The 19,721-nt window shown below is 44.9% G+C and overlaps 8 non-coding genes across 8 annotated transcripts; all 8 read left to right on the top strand.

The window, feature by feature from the left end:
• Positions 1 to 9,650: 9,650 nt before the first annotated feature.
• Positions 9,651 to 9,723, top strand: TRNAA-AGC (transfer RNA alanine (anticodon AGC)). The gene has a single exon. It is a non-coding gene; the product is annotated as a tRNA-Ala (tRNA).
• A 4,444-nt stretch (positions 9,724 to 14,167) lies between these two features.
• Positions 14,168 to 14,240, top strand: TRNAA-AGC (transfer RNA alanine (anticodon AGC)). The gene has a single exon. It is a non-coding gene; the product is annotated as a tRNA-Ala (tRNA).
• A 427-nt stretch (positions 14,241 to 14,667) lies between these two features.
• On the top strand, positions 14,668 to 14,740 carry TRNAA-AGC (transfer RNA alanine (anticodon AGC)). Its single transcript has one exon. It is a non-coding gene; the product is annotated as a tRNA-Ala (tRNA).
• Positions 14,741 to 16,166: 1,426 nt separating this feature from the next.
• Positions 16,167 to 16,239, top strand: TRNAA-AGC (transfer RNA alanine (anticodon AGC)). The gene has a single exon. It is a non-coding gene; the product is annotated as a tRNA-Ala (tRNA).
• A 427-nt stretch (positions 16,240 to 16,666) lies between these two features.
• On the top strand, positions 16,667 to 16,739 carry TRNAA-AGC (transfer RNA alanine (anticodon AGC)). The gene has a single exon. It is a non-coding gene; the product is annotated as a tRNA-Ala (tRNA).
• Positions 16,740 to 17,166: 427 nt separating this feature from the next.
• On the top strand, positions 17,167 to 17,239 carry TRNAA-AGC (transfer RNA alanine (anticodon AGC)). The gene has a single exon. It is a non-coding gene; the product is annotated as a tRNA-Ala (tRNA).
• A 1,426-nt stretch (positions 17,240 to 18,665) lies between these two features.
• TRNAA-AGC (transfer RNA alanine (anticodon AGC)) lies at positions 18,666 to 18,738 on the top strand. The gene has a single exon. It is a non-coding gene; the product is annotated as a tRNA-Ala (tRNA).
• Positions 18,739 to 19,165: 427 nt separating this feature from the next.
• On the top strand, positions 19,166 to 19,238 carry TRNAA-AGC (transfer RNA alanine (anticodon AGC)). The gene has a single exon. It is a non-coding gene; the product is annotated as a tRNA-Ala (tRNA).
• The last annotated feature ends 483 nt before the right edge of the window (positions 19,239 to 19,721 follow it).

The raw sequence follows: 19,721 nt of genomic DNA, 5'->3' as shown, positions 1-19,721 counted from the left end.
GCGTGGTCCGATGCTACGGCGCTGCGGGCGTTGCCCGCCATGCTGGACGACGATGCGCTCGCGGCCTTCAGGGCTGCACGGAAGTCGGACCGCTCCACGCTGAAGGATGCGCTGGGGTTGTTGGCCAGGGTCTACGGACCTCCCTTGACGTGCCGCCATCATTTCTACGCAAGACGGAAAGCGGCCACGGAGACCGCGCTGGCCTATCGCACGGCGTTGCTGGCTCTTGCTGATGCTGCGTTCCCTCGGATGGACGAGGAGGGCCAAGACGCGATGGTTTTGGAGCAGCTGCTCAAGTTGGCGCAGGACCTGGGGGTCCCTATCAACACAGCTGACGAGATTGATATTTCTTCTTTGAGAGTCGCCACGAGTATTCAAGCGCACGAGGCCCTACAACGGAAGCAAGGCGTTGGTTGCAACGCTGCTGTCGTCGCAGCCCCGGGTTTGGTGGTCGCCGAACCCCAAGTCGTCAGCCCACGAGAGGAGTCGTTCGCCACGGGACGACCAGGGGACTGGAGGCCGGGGGCCCGGTCGCCTCTGCGATCGGGCCGAAAGTCGGAGCAACCAAGATCTACTCCGACCCTCGTCACGTGCTATAACTGCGGCCTCCGGGGCCACGTGGCGTCCGGGTGCCGCGCTCCGCGGCAGCGCGCCATGGGAGCTCGGCTGGACGACGACCGAGAGCCCAAGTCATCTCTACAATCCCCGGCAAGTCGCGGCACCTCACACGCTCGGCCTGTTTATTCGGCACACATGGGACGCCGCGTTGCGGCGGAGGAGGGCCGGTTAAGGTTCGGGGATTCGGTTCGGCGAGGGGGGTTCGGCCGGGACCAGGGAGACATTGAATGGGCCGAATTGGGGCATAGAATTGTGGCTGCTTCGGCGGGTTCGTCCGTTGTTACGGGATCTATTGATGGGGTTGAGATTAGGGTGTTAGTGGACACGGGGGCATCGGCAACTATTATATCGGACCTCATTTATAATATTCTTCCAGTCCAATGTCGTCCGCTGCTTCCAGTGGATGTGCCATTTTACGCCGCTAATGGGGGATCGTTGGGCATTATCGGTCAGGTTAGGGCGTCCATTTGCATTGGAGATATCAAATTGTCGGGACCCGTTTTCGTTTCGTCTTCTTTGGCAGTTCCGTGTCTTTTGGGCACTGATTTTTTGGCTAAAATGCCTATTAAAATTCTTATCGATCAACGATGCATTGAACTGCCATCGGGTCGCCGGATTTCATTTTTGACGGGCCCTACTGACATTCGGACGGCGTGCGCTACGATACAAGCGGTGGCGACGCAGACAGTGCAAGTGCCCCCGGGTTCACAGATGTTGATTCCCCTCCGGTTGCGGAAACCATGGGTGAGGGAGGCTTCGGGACAAAGTATGCTTTTGGGTCCTTCTAACAAGGCTGTCGGGGGTCTTGATTTATCGGTGGCTCACACTTTGGTGCGGGCTGACAGGGATCCGTTTGTGATGGTTTTGAACGCGGGGTCGCGACCAGCTGTCATTCCGCAGGGCACCGTGCTGGCTCACGCGGCGCAGGTCCCTGTGGATGATGGGTTGGTTGCGCAGGTGGGCTCGAGCCCCGCGCGGAACGTTGAGCCAAGGGAAGACCTTGAGTGGGTCCATTCGCTATGTGCCGCCTCGGACGATTTGTCGGCGGCGCAGTTGGGTGCGCTGCGCGAGTTGCTCATTGAATTCTCTGATGTATTCAGTAAACATAAGTATGACATTGGGTGCACGGATTTGTTGCACCATCACATTGAAACGGGCGATGCGGCGCCGGTCAGGCTAAATCCCTTCCGACTGAGTCCCGTGGAGAAGGAACATGTTCAGTCGGCTGTTAACGATATGCTAGAAGCCGATATTATTTCGCCCTCCTCTAGCCCGTGGGGAGCGCCTATTGTGCTGGTTAAGAAGCAGGACGGGTCCCTGCGATTCTGCGTTGATTTCCGTCGCCTGAATAAGATCTCTGTGGCTGACGCGTATCCGCTCCCCAGGATGGATGAGTCCCTCGATGCATTGTCTGGTGCGCGATATTTTTCGACTCTTGATTTGTTATCGGGGTTTTGGCAGTTGCCGCTCGACGAAGAGTCGAAACCTAAGACAGCATTTCGGACTCCAGGGGGGCTGTTCCAGTTTAACCGGTTACCCATGGGACTTCACTCCTCTCCAGCGACGTTTCAGCGACTTATGGAGCTGGTTTTGTCGGGCTTGCAGTGGGATACATGCTTGATTTATATGGACGATGTCATTGTTTTCAGTAAAACGTTTGAAGAACACCTCCAGCGGTTGAGAGGGGTGTTCTTGCGAATGCGATCGGCTAAGTTGAAATTTAAACCGGCCAAATGTCACCTCCTTCGTAGGTCGGTTAGATACTTGGGTCACATTGTCGATTCTTCGGGGATCTCCACCGATCCCGCGAAGACGGATTGTGTCGGTTCGTGGCCGACACCTACGTCCGTTTCCGACGTGCGTAGTTTCATCGGGTTTGCTTCTTATTATCGGCGGTTCGTTGAGCACTTCGCCACTATTGCAAAACCCTTGCACGCTCTAACGGCGAAGGGAGTGAAGTTCAAATGGGGACCGGAGGAGGAGGCCGCGTTTCGCTCCCTCCGGGACGCCTTGGTGGGTGCCCCACCCTTGTGTTATCCCGATTTTGCCAGTCCCTTTTTGCTGGACACGGATGCTAGCAACACGGGCATTGGGGGGGTGCTATCCCAAGTCGTTGGGGGTGTCGAAAGAGTTGTCGCCTACGGTAGTAGGGTGTTGTCTCCGGCGGAGCAGCGCTACTGCGTCACCCGTCGCGAGCTGCTTGCCATTGTCTTTTTTGTGCAGCAGTTTAGGCCATATCTCTATGGTCGTCACTTTACAGTCCGAACGGACCACGCGGCGCTACAGTATTCATTGAGGGTCGCCCAGCCCTCGGGCCAGTTGTCGCGTTGGTTGGAAGTCCTCCAGGACTATCAGTTTACGACTACGTACCGTAAGGGGTTGCGACACACAAATGCCGATTGCTTGTCGCGGTTGTTGCCTTGTGATGAATGCGCGTGTTTGTCGGGATCGGCGCGCTGTAAACCGACGCTTGCGGGGGAGATGGGGGCACTGGCTGCGACAGCGGGCGCACCGATCGTGGATGATTCCACTGCCTCTCAGGGTCGGGACTCGCTGCTCTCGCTGTCGCTCAGCGAATGGGGCCGCCTCCAGATGGCGGACAGCTCGCTGCTAGCATTGCGCCGCAAGGTTGGGGGTCCCGAGGGGGACCAGGAGCGTACCGGCTCCTATGTACTTGAGCAGGGCATGTTATTGAAATGGGACAGTTTGTCCCGGCGGAACGCACTCGTGGTGCCTTCCGCTGTGAGGGGGAGGGTTGTCTTGGCGGCACACGAACGCCTCTTGCACTTGGGAGTTAACAAGACGCTTGCCCTGCTTCAGCGTGACTATTACTGGCCGGGAATGGGAAGTGATGTGGTACATATTCTGAAGGGGTGCGTTGAGTGCGCCAGGCGTAAACCACCGCCCGTGGCAGCTAATCCACCGCTGCAATCTATTCAGGTCTCGCGTACCAACGAGCTCGTTGCACTCGATATTTTGGGGCCCTTCCCAGTCACGCCGAGAGGGAATAAATATTTGTTAGTGGGGGTCGAATACTTTACCCGATGGCCTATGGCGTGGCCTCTCGCTAACCAGTCGGCAGCGGCTGTGACGGATGCCTTCGTCCAGGGCTATGTCCTGGACAAGGGGGCTCCCGAACGCCTGCTGACCGACCAAGGTAAAAATGTTTCGAGTAAATTGTTGCAAGAGGTGTGCGATCTGTTGGGTACCAAGAAGGTGCGTACCTCCCCGTACCACCCGCAGACAGACGGGATGGTGGAGAGACTCCACAAAACTTTGACTTCCATGCTGTGTCAGCAGGTGTGCGAGGCACATGTAGATTGGGACCTGCAGGTCCCGGGAGTCCTTGCCGCGTATAGAATGGCCCCCCATGCAGCTACGGGGTTTTCCCCATTCTATTTGATGTACGGTCGGGAAGCTGACCCGCCAATGGAAACGCAACTTGGCCTGTCCGCTCCACGAACTAATTCTAATTTGGCAGAACATATAAAGTTTAATATTCACAAGCTGACAGAGGCGAGGGAGGCCGCACGGCCTAATTCGCGGGCTCGCCAAATTGCTAATGAACGGTTGCGGGCACGGAAGGTGTCCATGCACGAATGGAAACCAGGTGACAGGGCCTGGCTGCATTGCCCTCAGGCACCCTTGGCTACGTCGCCTAAATTGCTGAGACCGTGGAGGGGACCCGTGGAGGTCGTGCGCGTTGCACGGCCCCAGTGCGTTCAGATAAAGTGGGGAAAGCGCCGTTGGTACGTTCACCCCTCCCGACTGAAACCGTCCTCGCCTCCATATGGCCTCCCCTTGTGTCGTGATGGCCGGGCGTGTGACGTGACCGGCGACCCAGAGGGGGAAATGTCTCTGCCTGATCCACACGTATTTTCGCCTGATCTGCTCCCAGGTGTCTCGGAACTGACAGCTGCCGATCACCGGCGGCCGGATCTCCGCGGCGGGGCCGGCCCTTTCAGGCCCGTTCCGCGCCGTCTGGAGCAGCCGGAACCGCAGGACGGTCGTCAGTGTCCCGCCCCATACGACGGACCAGCCAGACGGACTCGCGCCAGGTCGTGCTACTTTGCATGACCTGCCTCGTGAGGAGTCGGGGCAGTTGGAGCGCTTCGTCACTGCGTGTAGTCGCAGGGACGTGGGGCGCGTTCGTTTTTTTGGAATTTGCTTGTATCGTGTTATTGTTGACTTTTCGTGTTCATTGTCAATCTGTACATAGTTATTCTTGTTGTTGTTGTTGTTGTTATGTTACGGGGCACACTCGGGGGGTTACGGGGTTTTTTTTTGTTGGTTGTCGTCTTATCGTCGCGGTTGGTTGTTGTTAGCAGCCGGGCCGGCTGCGAGCTATGTGGGAGGGGGTGATGTAGTGGTGATACGCGCTGGGTGTATACGTCGTGTGCCAGCGCGTATGTACGGGTGTGTGTGTGGTGACGCGCGCTGACGGGGAGGAGCAGGCGTCAGTGCGCGGGTGGGGGTAGTGCTGCTGATTGGCTGTGTGCCGGTGACGCGCTGAGAGGGAGTGATCGGGTGGCAGCGCGGTGTGATTGGTCGGGGAGTGGAAACACGCGCTGGGCGGAACCGGATCGTAGAGATAGCGCGTGGTGATTGGGTAACTGAGGAGCGGTGCCGACGTTGAGGTCCGCATCCGCTCCGTCTCCCGGGAAGAAGAGATATATAAGGTGATGCACAGAGGAGTAGGGGGCAGAAGTGGAACCATCTAAGAATGAAGACGAAGGTGCAGAGATAGAGCCCGGAGAGGAGAGTAAAGGAGAGTAATGGAGAGTAGAGGAGAGTAAGGTATAGTGTGTAGCCAGAGAGAGAGAACGGTCTACACGAGCTGAGTAATGTATAGTGTGTAGCCAGAGAGAGAGAACGGTCTACACGAGCTGAGTAATGTATAGTGTGTAGCCAGAGAGAGAGAACGGTCTACACGAGCTGAGTAATGTATAGTGTGTAGCCAGAGAGAGAGAACGGTCTACACGAGCTGAGTAATGTATAGTGTGTAGCCAGAGAGAGAGAACGGTCTACACGAGCCGAGTATGCATACGGTGTAGCCAGAGAGAGAGAAAGGTCTACACGAGCCGAGTATGCATACGGTGTAGCCAGAGAGAGATGCAAAGTCTACACGAGGCGAGTGGAGAGTGTAGCAGAGGCGCAGAGTCTACACGAGACGAGAGAAGAGTGTAGCCGAGGCGCGGAGTCTACACGAGGCACAGAGAGCCAGCAGCACAGAATCTAAGAGAGTCAAGAGAAGCGTAGGGCGGAGAGAAGAGGTCACGAGTTGTACCGTTGTATGGTGACCGCATTGTGAAGAAGAGAGGCCACGCGTTGTATCGTTACAAGTCAAGATTTAATAAAAGAAGTGTGTTCCCGTCAAGGAGTTTCCTGCCGTCATTGTATCGCTTTGGTCGGTTTTAATTTATCGCAGATTTAAAGGTGAAGTTTGTTCTTATTTTGCTAAATATTTTTCAAAAAGTGCTTTGGCCTATGTCGAGATAAACATCCAAGAAAGCCCAGCGGGGAATTAGCTCAAGTGGTAGAGCGCTCGCTTAGCATGCGAGAGGTAGTCGGATCGATGCCCACATTCTCCTAAACACATGTGGACAAGTTCCATTTTTTGTTTGTTAGCGTGTATAAATTGAGTAAACATATCAACGTGTCGAATGTTTAAAACGTTATCAATATATTCACAAGGTCAATTAAATTATTACAAATGAATTTCTTAACCCGGTATTGATGCAACCAATGATATTTTTTCAATATCTTTTCTGCACCTCATCAGGTACATGGATGTCGATAACAGCCATTTACAAGCAAGCAGAGTGTCACAGCGGAAGCGTGATGGGTCCATTACCCACAGGTTGATGGATCGAAGCCAGTCTATGCGATCTGGCTTCCTGTATTGCTTTGGTTTGTTTTAATTTATCGCAGATTTAAAGGTGAAGTTTGTTCTTATTTTGCTAAATATTTTTCAAAAAGTGCTATGGCCTATGTCGAGATATCATCCACGACAGCCCAGCGGGGAATTCGCTCAAGTGGTTTAGCGCTCGCTTAGCATGCGAGAGGTAGTGGGATCGATGCCCACATTCTCCAAAGCACATATGGACAAGTTCAATTTTTTTTGTTAGCATGTATAAATTGAGTAAACATATGAACGTATCGAATGTTTAAAACGTTATCAATATATTGACAAGGTCAATTAAATTATTACAAATGAATTTCTTAACCCGGTATTGATGCAACCAATGATAATTTTTCAATATATTTTCTGCACCTTATCAGGTACATTGACGTCGATAACAGCCAGTTACAAGAAAGCAGAGTGGCACAGCGGAAACGTGATGGGTCCATTACCCACAGGTCGATGGATCGATGCCAGTCTATGCGATCTAGCTTCCTGTATCGCTTAGGTCGGTTTTAATTTATCGCAGATTTAAAGGTGAATTTTGTTCTTATTTTGCTAAATATTTTTCAAAAAGTGCTGTGGCCTCTGTCGAGATAAACATCCAAGACAGCCCAGTGGGGAATTAGCTGAAGTGGTAGAGCGCTCGCTTAGCATGCGAGAGGTAGTGGGATCGATGCCCACATTCTCCAAAACACATATGGACAAGTTCCATTTTTTGTTTGTTAGCGTGTATAAATTGAGTAAACATATGAACGTGTCGAATGTTTAAAACGTTATCAATATATTCACAAGGTCAATTAAATTATTACAAATGCATTTCTTTACCCCGGTATTGATGCAACCAATGATAATTTTTCAATATCTTTTCTGCACCTCATCAGGTACATGGACGTCGATAACAGCCATTTACAAGAAAGCAGAGTGTCACAGCGGAAGCGTGATGGGTCCATTACCCACAGGTCGATGGATCGAAGCCAGTCTATGCGATCTGGCTTCCTGTATCGCTTAGGTCGGTTTTAATTTATCGCAGATTTAAAGGTGAAGTTTGTTCTTATTTTGCTAAATATTTTTCAAAAAGTGCTGTGGCCTATGTCGAGATAAACATCCAAGACAGCCCAGCGGGGAATTAGCTCAAGTGGTAGAGCGCTCGCTTAGCATGCAAGAGGTAGTGGGATTGATGCCCACATTCTCCAAAACACATATGGACAAGTTCCATTTTTTGTTTGTTAGTGTGTATAAATTGAGTAAACATATGAACGTGTCGAATGTTTAAAACGTTATCAATATATTCACAAGGTCAATTAAATTATTACAAATGCATTTCTTTACCCGGTATTGATGCAACCAATGATAATTTTTCAATATCTTTTCTGCACCTCATCAGGTACATGGACGTCGATAACAGCCATTTACAAGAAAGCAGAGTGTCACAGCGGAAGCGTGATGGGTCCATTACCCACAGGTCGATGGATCGAAGCCAGTCTATGCGATCTGGCTTCCTGTATCGCTTAGGTCGGTTTTAATTTATCGCAGATTTAAAGGTGAAGTTTGTTCTTATTTTGCTAAATATTTTTCAAAAAGTGCTATGGCCTATGTCGAGATATCATCCACGCAGCCCAGCAGTTAATTAGCTCATGTGGTAGAGCGCTTGCTTCGCATGCGAGAGATAGTGGGATCGATGCCCACATTCTCCAAAGCACATATGGACAAGTACCATTTTTGTTTGTTAGCGTGTATAAATTTAGTAAACATATGAACGTGTCGAATGTTTAAAACGCTATCAATATATTCACAAGGTCAATTAAATTATTACAAATGAATTTCTTAACCCGGTATTGATGCAACCAATGATAATTTTTCAATATCTTTTCTGCACCTCATCAGGTACATGGACGTCGATAACAGCCATTTACAAGAAAGCAGAGTGTCACAGCGGAAGCGTGATGGGTCCATTACCCACAGGTCGATGGATTGAAGCCAGTCTATGCGATCTGGCTTCGTGTATCCTTTAGGTCGGTTTTAATTTATCGCAGATTTAAAGGTGAAGTTTGTTCTTATTTTGCTAAATATTTTTCAAAAAGTGCTTTGGCCTATGTCGAGATAAACATCCAAGACAGCCCAGCGGGTAATTAGCTCAAGTGGTAGAGCGCTCGCTTAGCATGCGAGAGGTAGTCGGATCGATGCCCAAATTCTCCAAAACACATATGGACAAGTTCCATTTTTTGTTTGTTAGCGTGTATAAATTGAGTAAACATATGAACGTGTCGAATGTTTAAAACGTTATCAATATATTCACAAGGTCAATTAAATTATTACAAATGAATTTTTTAACCCGGTATTGATGCAACCAATGATAATTTTTCAATATCTTTTCTACACCTCATCAGGTACATGGACGTCGATAACAGCCATTTACAAGAAAGCAGAGTGTCACAGCGGAAGCGTGATGGGTCCATTACCCACAGGTCGATGGATCGACGCCAGTCTATGCGATCTGGCTTCCTGTATCGCTTAGGTCGGTTTTAATTCATCGCAGATTAAAAGGTGAAGTTTGTTCTTATTTTGCTAAGTATTTTTCAAAAAGTGCTATGGCCTATGTCGAGATATCATCCACGACAGCCCAGCGGTTAATTAGCTCATGTGGTAGAGCGCTTGCTTAGCATGCGAGAGGTAGTGGGATCGATGCCCACATTCTCCAAAACAAATATGGGCAAGTTCCGTTTTTTGTTTGTTAGCGTGTATAAATTGAGTAAACATATGAACGTGTCGAATGTTTAAAACGTTATCAATATATTCACAAGGTAAATTAAATTATTACAAATGAATTTCTTAACCCGGTATTGATGCAACCAATGATATTTTTTCAATATCTTTTCTGCACCTCATCAGGTACATGGACGTCGATAACAGCCATTTACAAGAAAGCAGAGTGTCACAGCGGAAGCGTGATGGGTCCATTACCCACAGGTCGATGGATCGAAGCCAGTCTATGCGATCTGGCTTCCTGTATCGCTTAGGTCGGTTTTAATTTATCGCAGATTTAAAGGTGAAGTTTGTTCTTATTTTGCTAAGTATTTTTCAAACAGTGCTATGGCCTATGACGAGATATCTTCCACGACACCCCAGCGGGGAATTAGCTCAAGTGGTAGAGCGCTCGCTTAGCATGCGAGAGGTAGTGGGATCGATGCCCACATTCTCCAAAACAAATATGGACAAGTTCCTTTTTTTGTTTGTTAGCGTGTATAAATTGAGTAAACATATGAACGTGTCGAATGTTTAAAACGTTATCAATATATTCACAAGGTCAATTAAATTATTACAAATGAATTTCTTAACCCGGTATTGATGCAACCAATGATATTTTTTCAATATCTTTTCTGCACCTCATCAGGTACATGGACGTCGATAACAGCCATTTACAAGAAAGCAGAGTGTCACAGCGGAAGCGTGATGGGTCCATTACCCACAGGTCGATGGATCGAGGCCAGTCTATGCGATCTGGCTTCCTGTATCGCTTTGGTCGGTTTTAATTTATCGCAGATTTAAAGGTGAAGTTTGTTCTTATTTTGCTAAATATTTTTCAAAAAGTGCTATGGCCTATGTCGAGATATCATCCACGACAGCCCAGCGGTTAATTAGCTCATGTGGTAGAGCGCTTGCTTAGCATGCGAGAGATAGTGGGATCGATGCCTACATTCTCCAAAGCACATATGGACAAGTACCATTTTTTGTTTGTTAGCGTGTATAAATTTAGTAAACATATGAACGTGTCGAATGTTTAAAACGTTATCAATATATTCACAAGGTCAATTAAATTATTACAAATGAATTTCTTAACCCGGTATTGATGCAACCAATGATATTTTTTCAATATCTTTTCTGCACCTCATCAGGTACATGGACGTCGATAACAGCCATTTTCAAGAAAGCAGAGTGTCACAGCAGAAGCGTGATGGGTCCATTACCCACAGGTCGATGGATCGAAGCCAGTCTATGCGATCTGGCTTCCTGTATCGCTTAGGTCGGTTTTAATTCATCGCAGATTAAAAGGTGAAGTTTGTTCTTATTTTGCTAAATATTTTTCAAAAAGTGCTATGGCCTATGTCGAGATATCATCCACGACAGCCCAGTGGGGAAGTAGCACAAGTGGTAGAGCGCTCGCTTAGCATGCGAGAGGTAGTGGGATCAATGCCCACATTCTCCAAAACAAATATGGACAAGTTCCATTTTTAGTTTGTTAGCGTGTATAAATTGAGTAAACATGAACGTGTCGAATGTTTAAAACGTTATCATTGTATTCACAAGGTCAATTAAATTATTACAAATGAATTTCTTAACCCGGTATTGATGCAACCAATGATATTTTTTCAATATCTTTTCTGCACCTCATCAGGTACATGGACGTCGATAACAGCCATTTACAGGAAAGCAGAGTGTCACAGCGGAAGCGTGATGGGTCCATTACCCACAGGTCGATGGATCGAAGCCAGTCTATGCGATCTGGCTTCCTGTATCGCTTTGGTCGGTTTTAATTTATCGCAGATTTAAAGGTGAAGTTTGTTCTTATTTTGCTAAATATTTTTCAAAAAGTGCTATGGCCTATGTCGAGATATCATCCACAACAGCCCAGCGGTTTATTAGCTCATGTGGTAGAGCGCTTGCTTAGCATGCGAGAGATAGTGGGATCGATGCCCACATTCTCCAAAGCACATATGGACAAGTACCATTTTTTGTTTGTTAGCGTGTATAAATTGAGTAAACATATGAACGTGTCGAATGTTTAAAACGTTATCAATATATTCACAAGGTCAATTAAATTATTACAATTGAATTTCTTAACCCGGTATTTGTGCAAACAATGATAGTTTTTTTTATATATTTTCTGCACCTTATCAGGTACATGGACGTCGATAACAGCCAGATACAAGAAAGCAGAGTGTCACAGCGGAAGCGTGATGGGTCCATTACCCACAGGTCGATGGATTGAAGCCAGTCTATGCGATCTGGCTTCCTGTATCCTTTAGGTCGGTTTTAATTTATCGCAGATTTAAAGGTGAAGTTTTTTCTTATTTTGCTAACTATTTTTCAAAAAGTGCTTTGGCCTATGTCGAGATAAACATCCAAGGCAGCCCAGCGGGGAATTAGCTCAAGTGGTAGAGCGCTCGCTTAGCATGTGAGAGGTAGTCGGATCAATGCCCACATTCTCCAAAACACATATGGACAAGTTCCATTTTTTGTTTGTTAGCGTGTATAAATTGAGTAAACATATGAACGTGTCGAATGTTTAAAACGTTATCAATATATTCACAAGGTCAATTAAATTATTACAAATGAATTTCTTAACCCGGTATTGATGCAACCAATGATAATTTTTCAATATCTTTTCTGCACCTCATCAGGTACATGGACGTCGATAACAGCCATTTTCAAGAAAGCAGAGTGTCACAGCAGAAGCGTGATGGGTCCATTACCCACAGGTCGATGGATCGAAGCCAGTCTATGCGATCTGGCTTCCTGTATCGCTTTGGTCGGTTTTAATTTATCGCAGATTTAAAGGTGAAGTTTGTTCTTATTTTGCTAAATATTTTTCAAAAAGTGCTATGGCCTATGTCGAGATATCATCCACGACATCCTAGCGGGGAATTAGCTCAAGTGGTAGAGCGCTCGCTTAGCATGCAAGAGATAGTGGGATCGATGCCCACATTCTCCAAAACAAATATGGACAAGTTCCTTTTTTTTGTTTGTTAGCGTGTATAAATTGAGTAAACATATGAACGTGTCGAATGTTTAAAACGTTATCCATATATTCACAAGGTCAATTAAATTATTACAAATGAATTTCTTAACCCGGTATTGATGCAACCAATGATAATTTTTCAATATCTTTACTGCACCTCATCAGGTACATGGACGTCGATAACAGCCATTTACAAGAAAGCAGTGTCACAGCGGAAGCGTGATGGGTCCATTACCCACAGGTCGATGGATCGAAGCCAGTCTATGCGATCTGGCTTCCTGTATCGCTTAGGTCGGTTTTAATTTATCGCAGATTTAAAGGTGAAGTTTGTTCTTATTTTGCTAAGTATTTTTCAAAAAGTGCTATGGCCTATGTCGAGATATCATCCACGACATCCCAGCGGGGAATTAGCTCAAGTGGTAGAGCGCTCGCTTAGCATGCAAGAGGTAGTGGGATCGATGCCCACATTCTCCAAAACAAATATGGACAAGTTCCTTTTTTTGTTTGTTAGCGTGTATAAATTGAGTAAACATATGAACGTGTCGAATGTTTAAAACGTTATCCATATATTCACAAGGTCAATTAAATTATTACAAATGAATTTCTTAACCCGGTATTGATGCAACCAATGATAATTTTTCAATATCTTTACTGCACCTCATCAGGTACATGGACGTCGATAACAGCCATTTACAAGAAAGCAGAGTGTCACAGCGGACGCGTGATGGGTCCATTACCCACAGGTCGATGGATCGAAGCCAGTCTATGCGATCTGGCTTCCTGTATCGCTTAGGTCGGTTTTAATTTATCGCAGATTTAAAGGTGAAGTTTGTTCTTATTTTGCTAAGTATTTTTCAAACATTGCTATGGCCTATGACGAGATATCATCCACGACAGCCCAGCGGGGAATTAGCTCAAGTGGTAGAGCGCTTGCTTAGCATGCGAGAGGTAGTGGGATCGATGCCCACATTCTCCAAAACAAATATGGACAAGTTCCATTTTTTGTTTGTTAGCGTGTATAAATTGAGTAAACATATAAACGTGTCGATTGTTTAAAACGTTATCAATATATTCACAAGGTCAATTAAATTATTACAAATGAATTTCTTAACCCGGTATTGATGCAACCAATGATAATTTTTCAATATCTTTTCTGCACCTCATCAGGTACATGGACGTCGATAACAGCCATTTACAAGAAAGCAGAGTGTCACAGCGGACGCGTGATGGGTCCATTACCCACAGGTTGATGGATCGAAGCCAGTCTATGCGATCTGGCTTCCTGTATCGCTTTGGTCGGTTTTAATTTATCGCAGATTTAAAGGTGAAGTTTGTTCTTATTTTGCTAAATATTTTTCAAAAAGTGCTATGGCCTATGTCGAGATATCATCCACGACATCCCAGTGGGGAATTAGCTCAAGTGGTAGAGCGCTCGCTTAGCATGCAAGAGGTAGTGGGATCGATGCCCACATTCTCCAAAACAAATATGGACAAGTTCCTTTTTTTGTTTGTTAGCGTGTATAAATTGAGTAAACATATGAACGTGTCGAATGTTTAAAACGTTATCAATATATTCACAAGGTCAATAAAATTATTACAAATGAATTTCTTAACCCGGTATTGATGTAACCAATGATAATTTTTCAATATCTTTACTGCACCTCATCAGGTACATGGACGTCGATAACAGCCATTTACAAGAAAGCAGAGTGTCACAGCGGACGCGTGATGGGTCCATTACCCACAGGTCGATGGATCGAAGCCAGTCTATGCGATCTGGCTTCCTGTATCGCTTAGGTCGGTTTTAATTTATCGCAGATTTAAAGGTGAAGTTTGTTCTTATTTGGCTAAGTATTTTTCAAACAGTGCTATGGCCTATGACGAGATATCATCCACAACAGCCCAGCGGGGAATTAGCTCAAGTGGTAGAGCGCTCGCTTAGCATGCGAGAGGTAGTGGGATCGATGCCCACATTCTCCAAAACAAATATGGACAAGTTCCATTTTTTGTTTGTTAGCGTGCATAAATTGAGTAAACATGAACGTGTCGAATGTTTAAAACGTTATCATTATATTCACAAGGTCAATTAAATTATTACAAATGAATTTCTTAACCCAGTATTGATGCAACCAATGATAATTTTTCAATATCTTTTCTGCACCTCATCAGGTACATGGACGTCGATAACAGCCATTTACAAGAAAGCAGAGTGTCACAGCGGAAGCGTGATGGGTCCATTACCCACAGGTCGATGGATCGAAGCCAGTCTATGTGATCTGGCTTCCTGTATCGCTTAAGTCGGTTTTAATTCATCGCAGATTTAAAGGTGAAGTTTGTTCTTATTTTGCTAAATATTTTTCAAAAAGTGCTATGGCCTATGTCGAGATATCATCCACGACAGCCCAGTGGGGAATTAGCTCAAGTGGTAGAGCGCTCGCTTAGCATGCGAGAGGTAGTGGGATCGATGCCCACATTCTCCAAAACAAATATGGACAAGTTCCATTTTTTGTTTGTTAGCGTGTATAAATTGAGTAAACATGAACGTGTCGAATGTTTAAAACGTCATCATTATATTCACAAGGTCAATTAAATTACAAATGAGTTTCTTAACCCGGTATTGATGCAACCAATGATAATTTTTCAATATCTTTTCTGCACCTCATCAGGTACATGGACGTCGATAACAGCCATTTACAAGAAAGCAGAGTGTCACAGCGGAAGCGTGATGAGTCCATTACCCACAGGTCGATGGATCGAAGCCAGTCTAGGCGATCTGGCTTCCTGTATCGCTTAGGTCGGTTTTAATTTATCGCAGATTTGAAGGTGAAGTTTGTTCTTATTTTGCTAAGTATTTTTCAAACTGTGCTATGGCCTATGACGAGATATCATCCACGACAGCCCAGCGGGGAATTAGCTCAAGTGGTAGAGCGCTTGCTTAGCATGCGAGAGGTAGTGGGATCGATGCCCACATTCTCCAAAACAAATATGGACAAGTTCCTTTTTTTGTTGGTTAGCGTGTATAAATTGAGTAAACATATGAACGTGTCGAATGTTTAAAACGTTATCAATATATTCACAAGGTCAATTAAATTATTACAAATTAATTTCTTAACCCGGTATTGATGCAACCAATGATAATTTTTCAATATCTTTACTGCACCTCATCAGGTACATGGACGTCGATAACAGCCATTTACAAGAAAGCAGAGTGTCACAGCGGACGCGTGATGGGTCCATTACCCACAGTTCGATGGATCGAAGCCAGTCTATGCGATCTGGCTTCTTGTATCGCTTTGGTCGGTTTTAATTTATCGCAGATTTAAAGGTGAAGTTTGTTCTTATTTTGCTAAATATTTTTCAAAAAGTGCTATGGCCTATGTCGAGATATCATCCACGACAGCCCAGCGGTTAATTCGCTCAAGTGGTTTAGCGCTCGCTTAGCATGCTAGATGTAGTGGGATCGATGCCCACTTTCTCCAAAACAAATATGGACAAGTTCCATTTTTTTTGTTAGCGTGTATAAATTGAGTAAACATATGAACGTGTCGAATGTTTAAAACGTTATCAATATATTCACAAGGTCAATTCAATTATTACAAATGAATTTCTTAACCCGGTATTGATGCACACAATGATAGTTTTTTTATATATTTTCTGCACCTTATCAGGTACATGGACGTCGATAACAGCCAGTTACGAGAAAGCAGAGTGGCACAGCGGAAGCGTGATGGGTCCATTACCCACAGGTCGATGGATCGATGCCAGTCTATGCGATCTGGCTTCCTGTATCGCTTAGGTCGGTTTAAATTTATCGCAGATTTAAAGGTGAAGTTTGTTCTTATTTTGCTAAATATTTTTCAAACAGTGCTATGGCCTATGTCGAGATATCATCCACGACAACCCAGCGGGGAATTAGCTCAAGTGGTAGAGCGCTCGCTTAGCATGCGAGAGGTAGTGGGATCGATGCCCACATTCTCCAAAACAAATATGGACAAGTTCCATTTTTAGTTTGTTAGCGTGTATAAATTGAGTAAACATATGAACGTGTCGAATGTTTAAAACGTTATCAATATATTCACAAGGTCAATTAAATTATTACAAATTAATTTCTTAACCCGGTATTGATGCAACCAATGATAATTTTTCAATATCTTTACTGCACCTCATCAGGTACATGGACGTCGATAACAGCCATTTACAAGAAAGCAGTGTCACAGCGGAAGCATGATGGGTCCATTACCCACAGGTCGATGGATCGAAGCCAGTCTATGCCATCTGGCTTCCTGTATCGCTTAGGTCGGTTTTAATTTATCGCAGATTTAAAGGTGAAGTTTGTTCTCATTTTGCTAAGTATTTTTCAAACAGTGCTATGGCCTATGACGAGATATCATCCACAACAGCCCAGCGGGGAATTAGCTCAAGTGGTAGAGCGCTCGCTTAGCATGCGAGAGGTAGTGGGATCGATGCCCACATTCTCCAAAACAAATATGGACAAGTTCCATTTTTTGTTTGTTAGCGTGCATAAATTGAGTAAACATGAACGTGTCGAATGTTTAAAACGTTATCATTATATTCACAAGGTCAATTAAATTATTACAAATGAATTTCTTAACCCAGTATTGATGCAACCAATGATAATTTTTCAATATCTTTTCTGCACCTCATCAGGTACATGGACGTCGATAACAGCCATTTACAAGAAAGCAGAGTGTCACAGCGGAAGCGTGATGGGTCCATTACCCACAGGTCGATGGATCGAAGCCAGTCTATGTGATCTGGCTTCCTGTATCGCTTAAGTCGGTTTTAATTCATCGCAGATTTAAAGGTGAAGTTTGTTCTTATTTTGCTAAATATTTTTCAAAAAGTGCTATGGCCTATGTCGAGATATCATCCACGACAGCCCAGTGGGGAATTAGCTCAAGTGGTAGAGCGCTCGCTTAGCATGCGAGAGGTAGTGGGATCGATGCCCACATTCTCCAAAACAAATATGGACAAGTTCCATTTTTTGTTTGTTAGCGTGTATAAATTGAGTAAACATGAACGTGTCGAATGTTTAAAACGTCATCATTATATTCACAAGGTCAATTAAATTACAAATGAATTTCTTAACCCGGTATTGATGCAACCAATGATAATTTTTCAATATCTTTTCTGCACCTCATCAGGTACATGGACGTCGATAACAGCCATTTACAAGAAAGCAGAGTGTCACAGCGGAAGCGTGATGAGTCCATTACCCACAGGTCGATGGATCGAAGCCAGTCTAGGCGATCTGGCTTCCTGTATCGCTTAGGTCGGTTTTAATTTATCGCAGATTTGAAGGTGAAGTTTGTTCTTATTTTGCTAAGTATTTTTCAAACTGTGCTATGGCCTATGACGAGATATCATCCACGACAGCCCAGCGGGGAATTAGCTCAAGTGGTAGAGCGCTTGTTTAGCATGCGAGAGGTAGTGGGATCGATGCCCACATTCTCCAAAACAAATATGGACAAGTTCCTTTTTTTGTTGGTTAGCGTGTATAAATTGAGTAAACATATGAACGTGTCGAATGTTTAAAACGTTATCAATATATTCACAAGGTCAATTAAATTATTACAAATTAATTTCTTAACCCGGTATTGATGCAACCAATGATAATTTTTCAATATCTTTACTGCACCTCATCAGGTACATGGACGTCGATAACAGCCATTTACAAGAAAGCAGAGTGTCACAGCGGACGCGTGATGGGTCCATTACCCACAGTTCGATGGATCGAAGCCAGTCTATGCGATCTGGCTTCTTGTATCGCTTTGGTCGGTTTTAATTTATCGCAGATTTAAAGGTGAAGTTTGTTCTTATTTTGCTAAATATTTTTCAAAAAGTGCTATGGCCTATGTCGAGATATCATCCACGACAGCCCAGCGGTTAATTCGCTCAAGTGGTTTAGCGCTCGCTTAGCATGCTAGATGTAGTGGGATCGATGCCCACATTCTCCAAAACAAATATGGACAAGTTCCATTTTTTTTGTTAGCGTGTATAAATTGAGTAAACATATGAACGTGTCGAATGTTTAAAACGTTATCAATATATTCACAAGGTCAATTCAATTATTACAAATGAATTTCTTAACCCGGTATTGATGCACACAATGATAGTTTTTTAATATATTTTCTGCACCTTATCAGGTACATGGACGTCGATAACAGCCAGTTACGAGAAAGCAGAGTGGCACAGCGGAAGCGTGATGGGTCCATTACCCACAGGTCGATGGATCGATGCCAGTCTATGCGATCTGGCTTCCTGTATCGCTTAGGTCGGTTTAAATTTATCGCAGATTTAAAGGTGAAGTTTGTTCTTATTTTGCTAAATATTTTTCAAACAGTGCTATGGCCTATGTCGAGATATCATCCACGACAACCCAGCGGGGAATTAGCTCAAGTGGTAGAGCGCTCGCTTAGCATGCGAGAGGTAGTGGGATCGATGCCCACATTCTCCAAAACAAATATGGACAAGTTCCATTTTTAGTTTGTTAGCGTGTATAAATTGAGTAAACATATGAACGTGTCGAATGTTTAAAACGTTATCAATATATTCACAAGGTCAATTAAATTATTACAAATTAATTTCTTAACCCGGTATTGATGCAACCAATGATAATTTTTCAATATCTTTACTGCACCTCATCAGGTACATGGACGTCGATAACAGCCATTTACAAGAAAGCAGTGTCACAGCGGAAGCATGATGGGTCCATTACCCACAGGTCGATGGATCGAAGCCAGTCTATGCCATCTGGCTTCCTGTATCGCTTAGGTCGGTTTTAATTTATCGCAGATTTAAAGGTGAAGTTTGTTCTTATTTTGCTAAGTATTTTTCAAACAGTGCTATGGCCTATGTCGAGATATCATCCACGACAACCCAGCGGGGAATTAGCTCAAGTGGTAGAGCGCTCGCTTAGCATGCGAGAGGTAGTGGGATCGATGCCCACATTCTCCAAAACAAATATGGACAAGTTCCATTTTTAGTTTGTTAGCGTGTATAAATTGAGTAAACATATGAACGTGTCGAATGTTTAAAACGTTACCAATATATTCACAAGGTCAATTAAATTATTACAAATGAATTTCTTAACCCGGTATTGATGCAACCAATGATATTTTTTCAATATCTTTTCTGCACCTCATCAGGTACATGGACGTTGATAACAGCCATTTACGCGAAAGCAGAGTGTCACAGCGGAAGCGTGATGGGTCCATTACCCACAGGTCGATGGATCGAAGCCAGTCTATGCGATCTGGCTTCCTGTATCGCTTTGGTCGGTTTTAATTTATCGCAGATTTAAAGGTGAAGTTTGTTCTTATTTTGCTAAATATTTTTCAAAAAGTGCTATGGCCTATGTCGAGATATCATCCAAAACAGCCCAGCGGGGAATTAGCTCAAGTGGTAGAGCGCTCGCTTAGTATGTGAGAGGTAGTGGGA

The sequence above is a fragment of the Lampetra planeri genome, chromosome 16, assembly GCF_965212315.1.
Source record: "Lampetra planeri chromosome 16, kcLamPlan1.2.h2, whole genome shotgun sequence".
In the NCBI taxonomy this organism is placed as follows: domain Eukaryota; kingdom Metazoa; phylum Chordata; class Hyperoartia; order Petromyzontiformes; family Petromyzontidae; genus Lampetra; species Lampetra planeri.
This window is presented reverse-complemented; position numbering and strand designations above follow the sequence as displayed.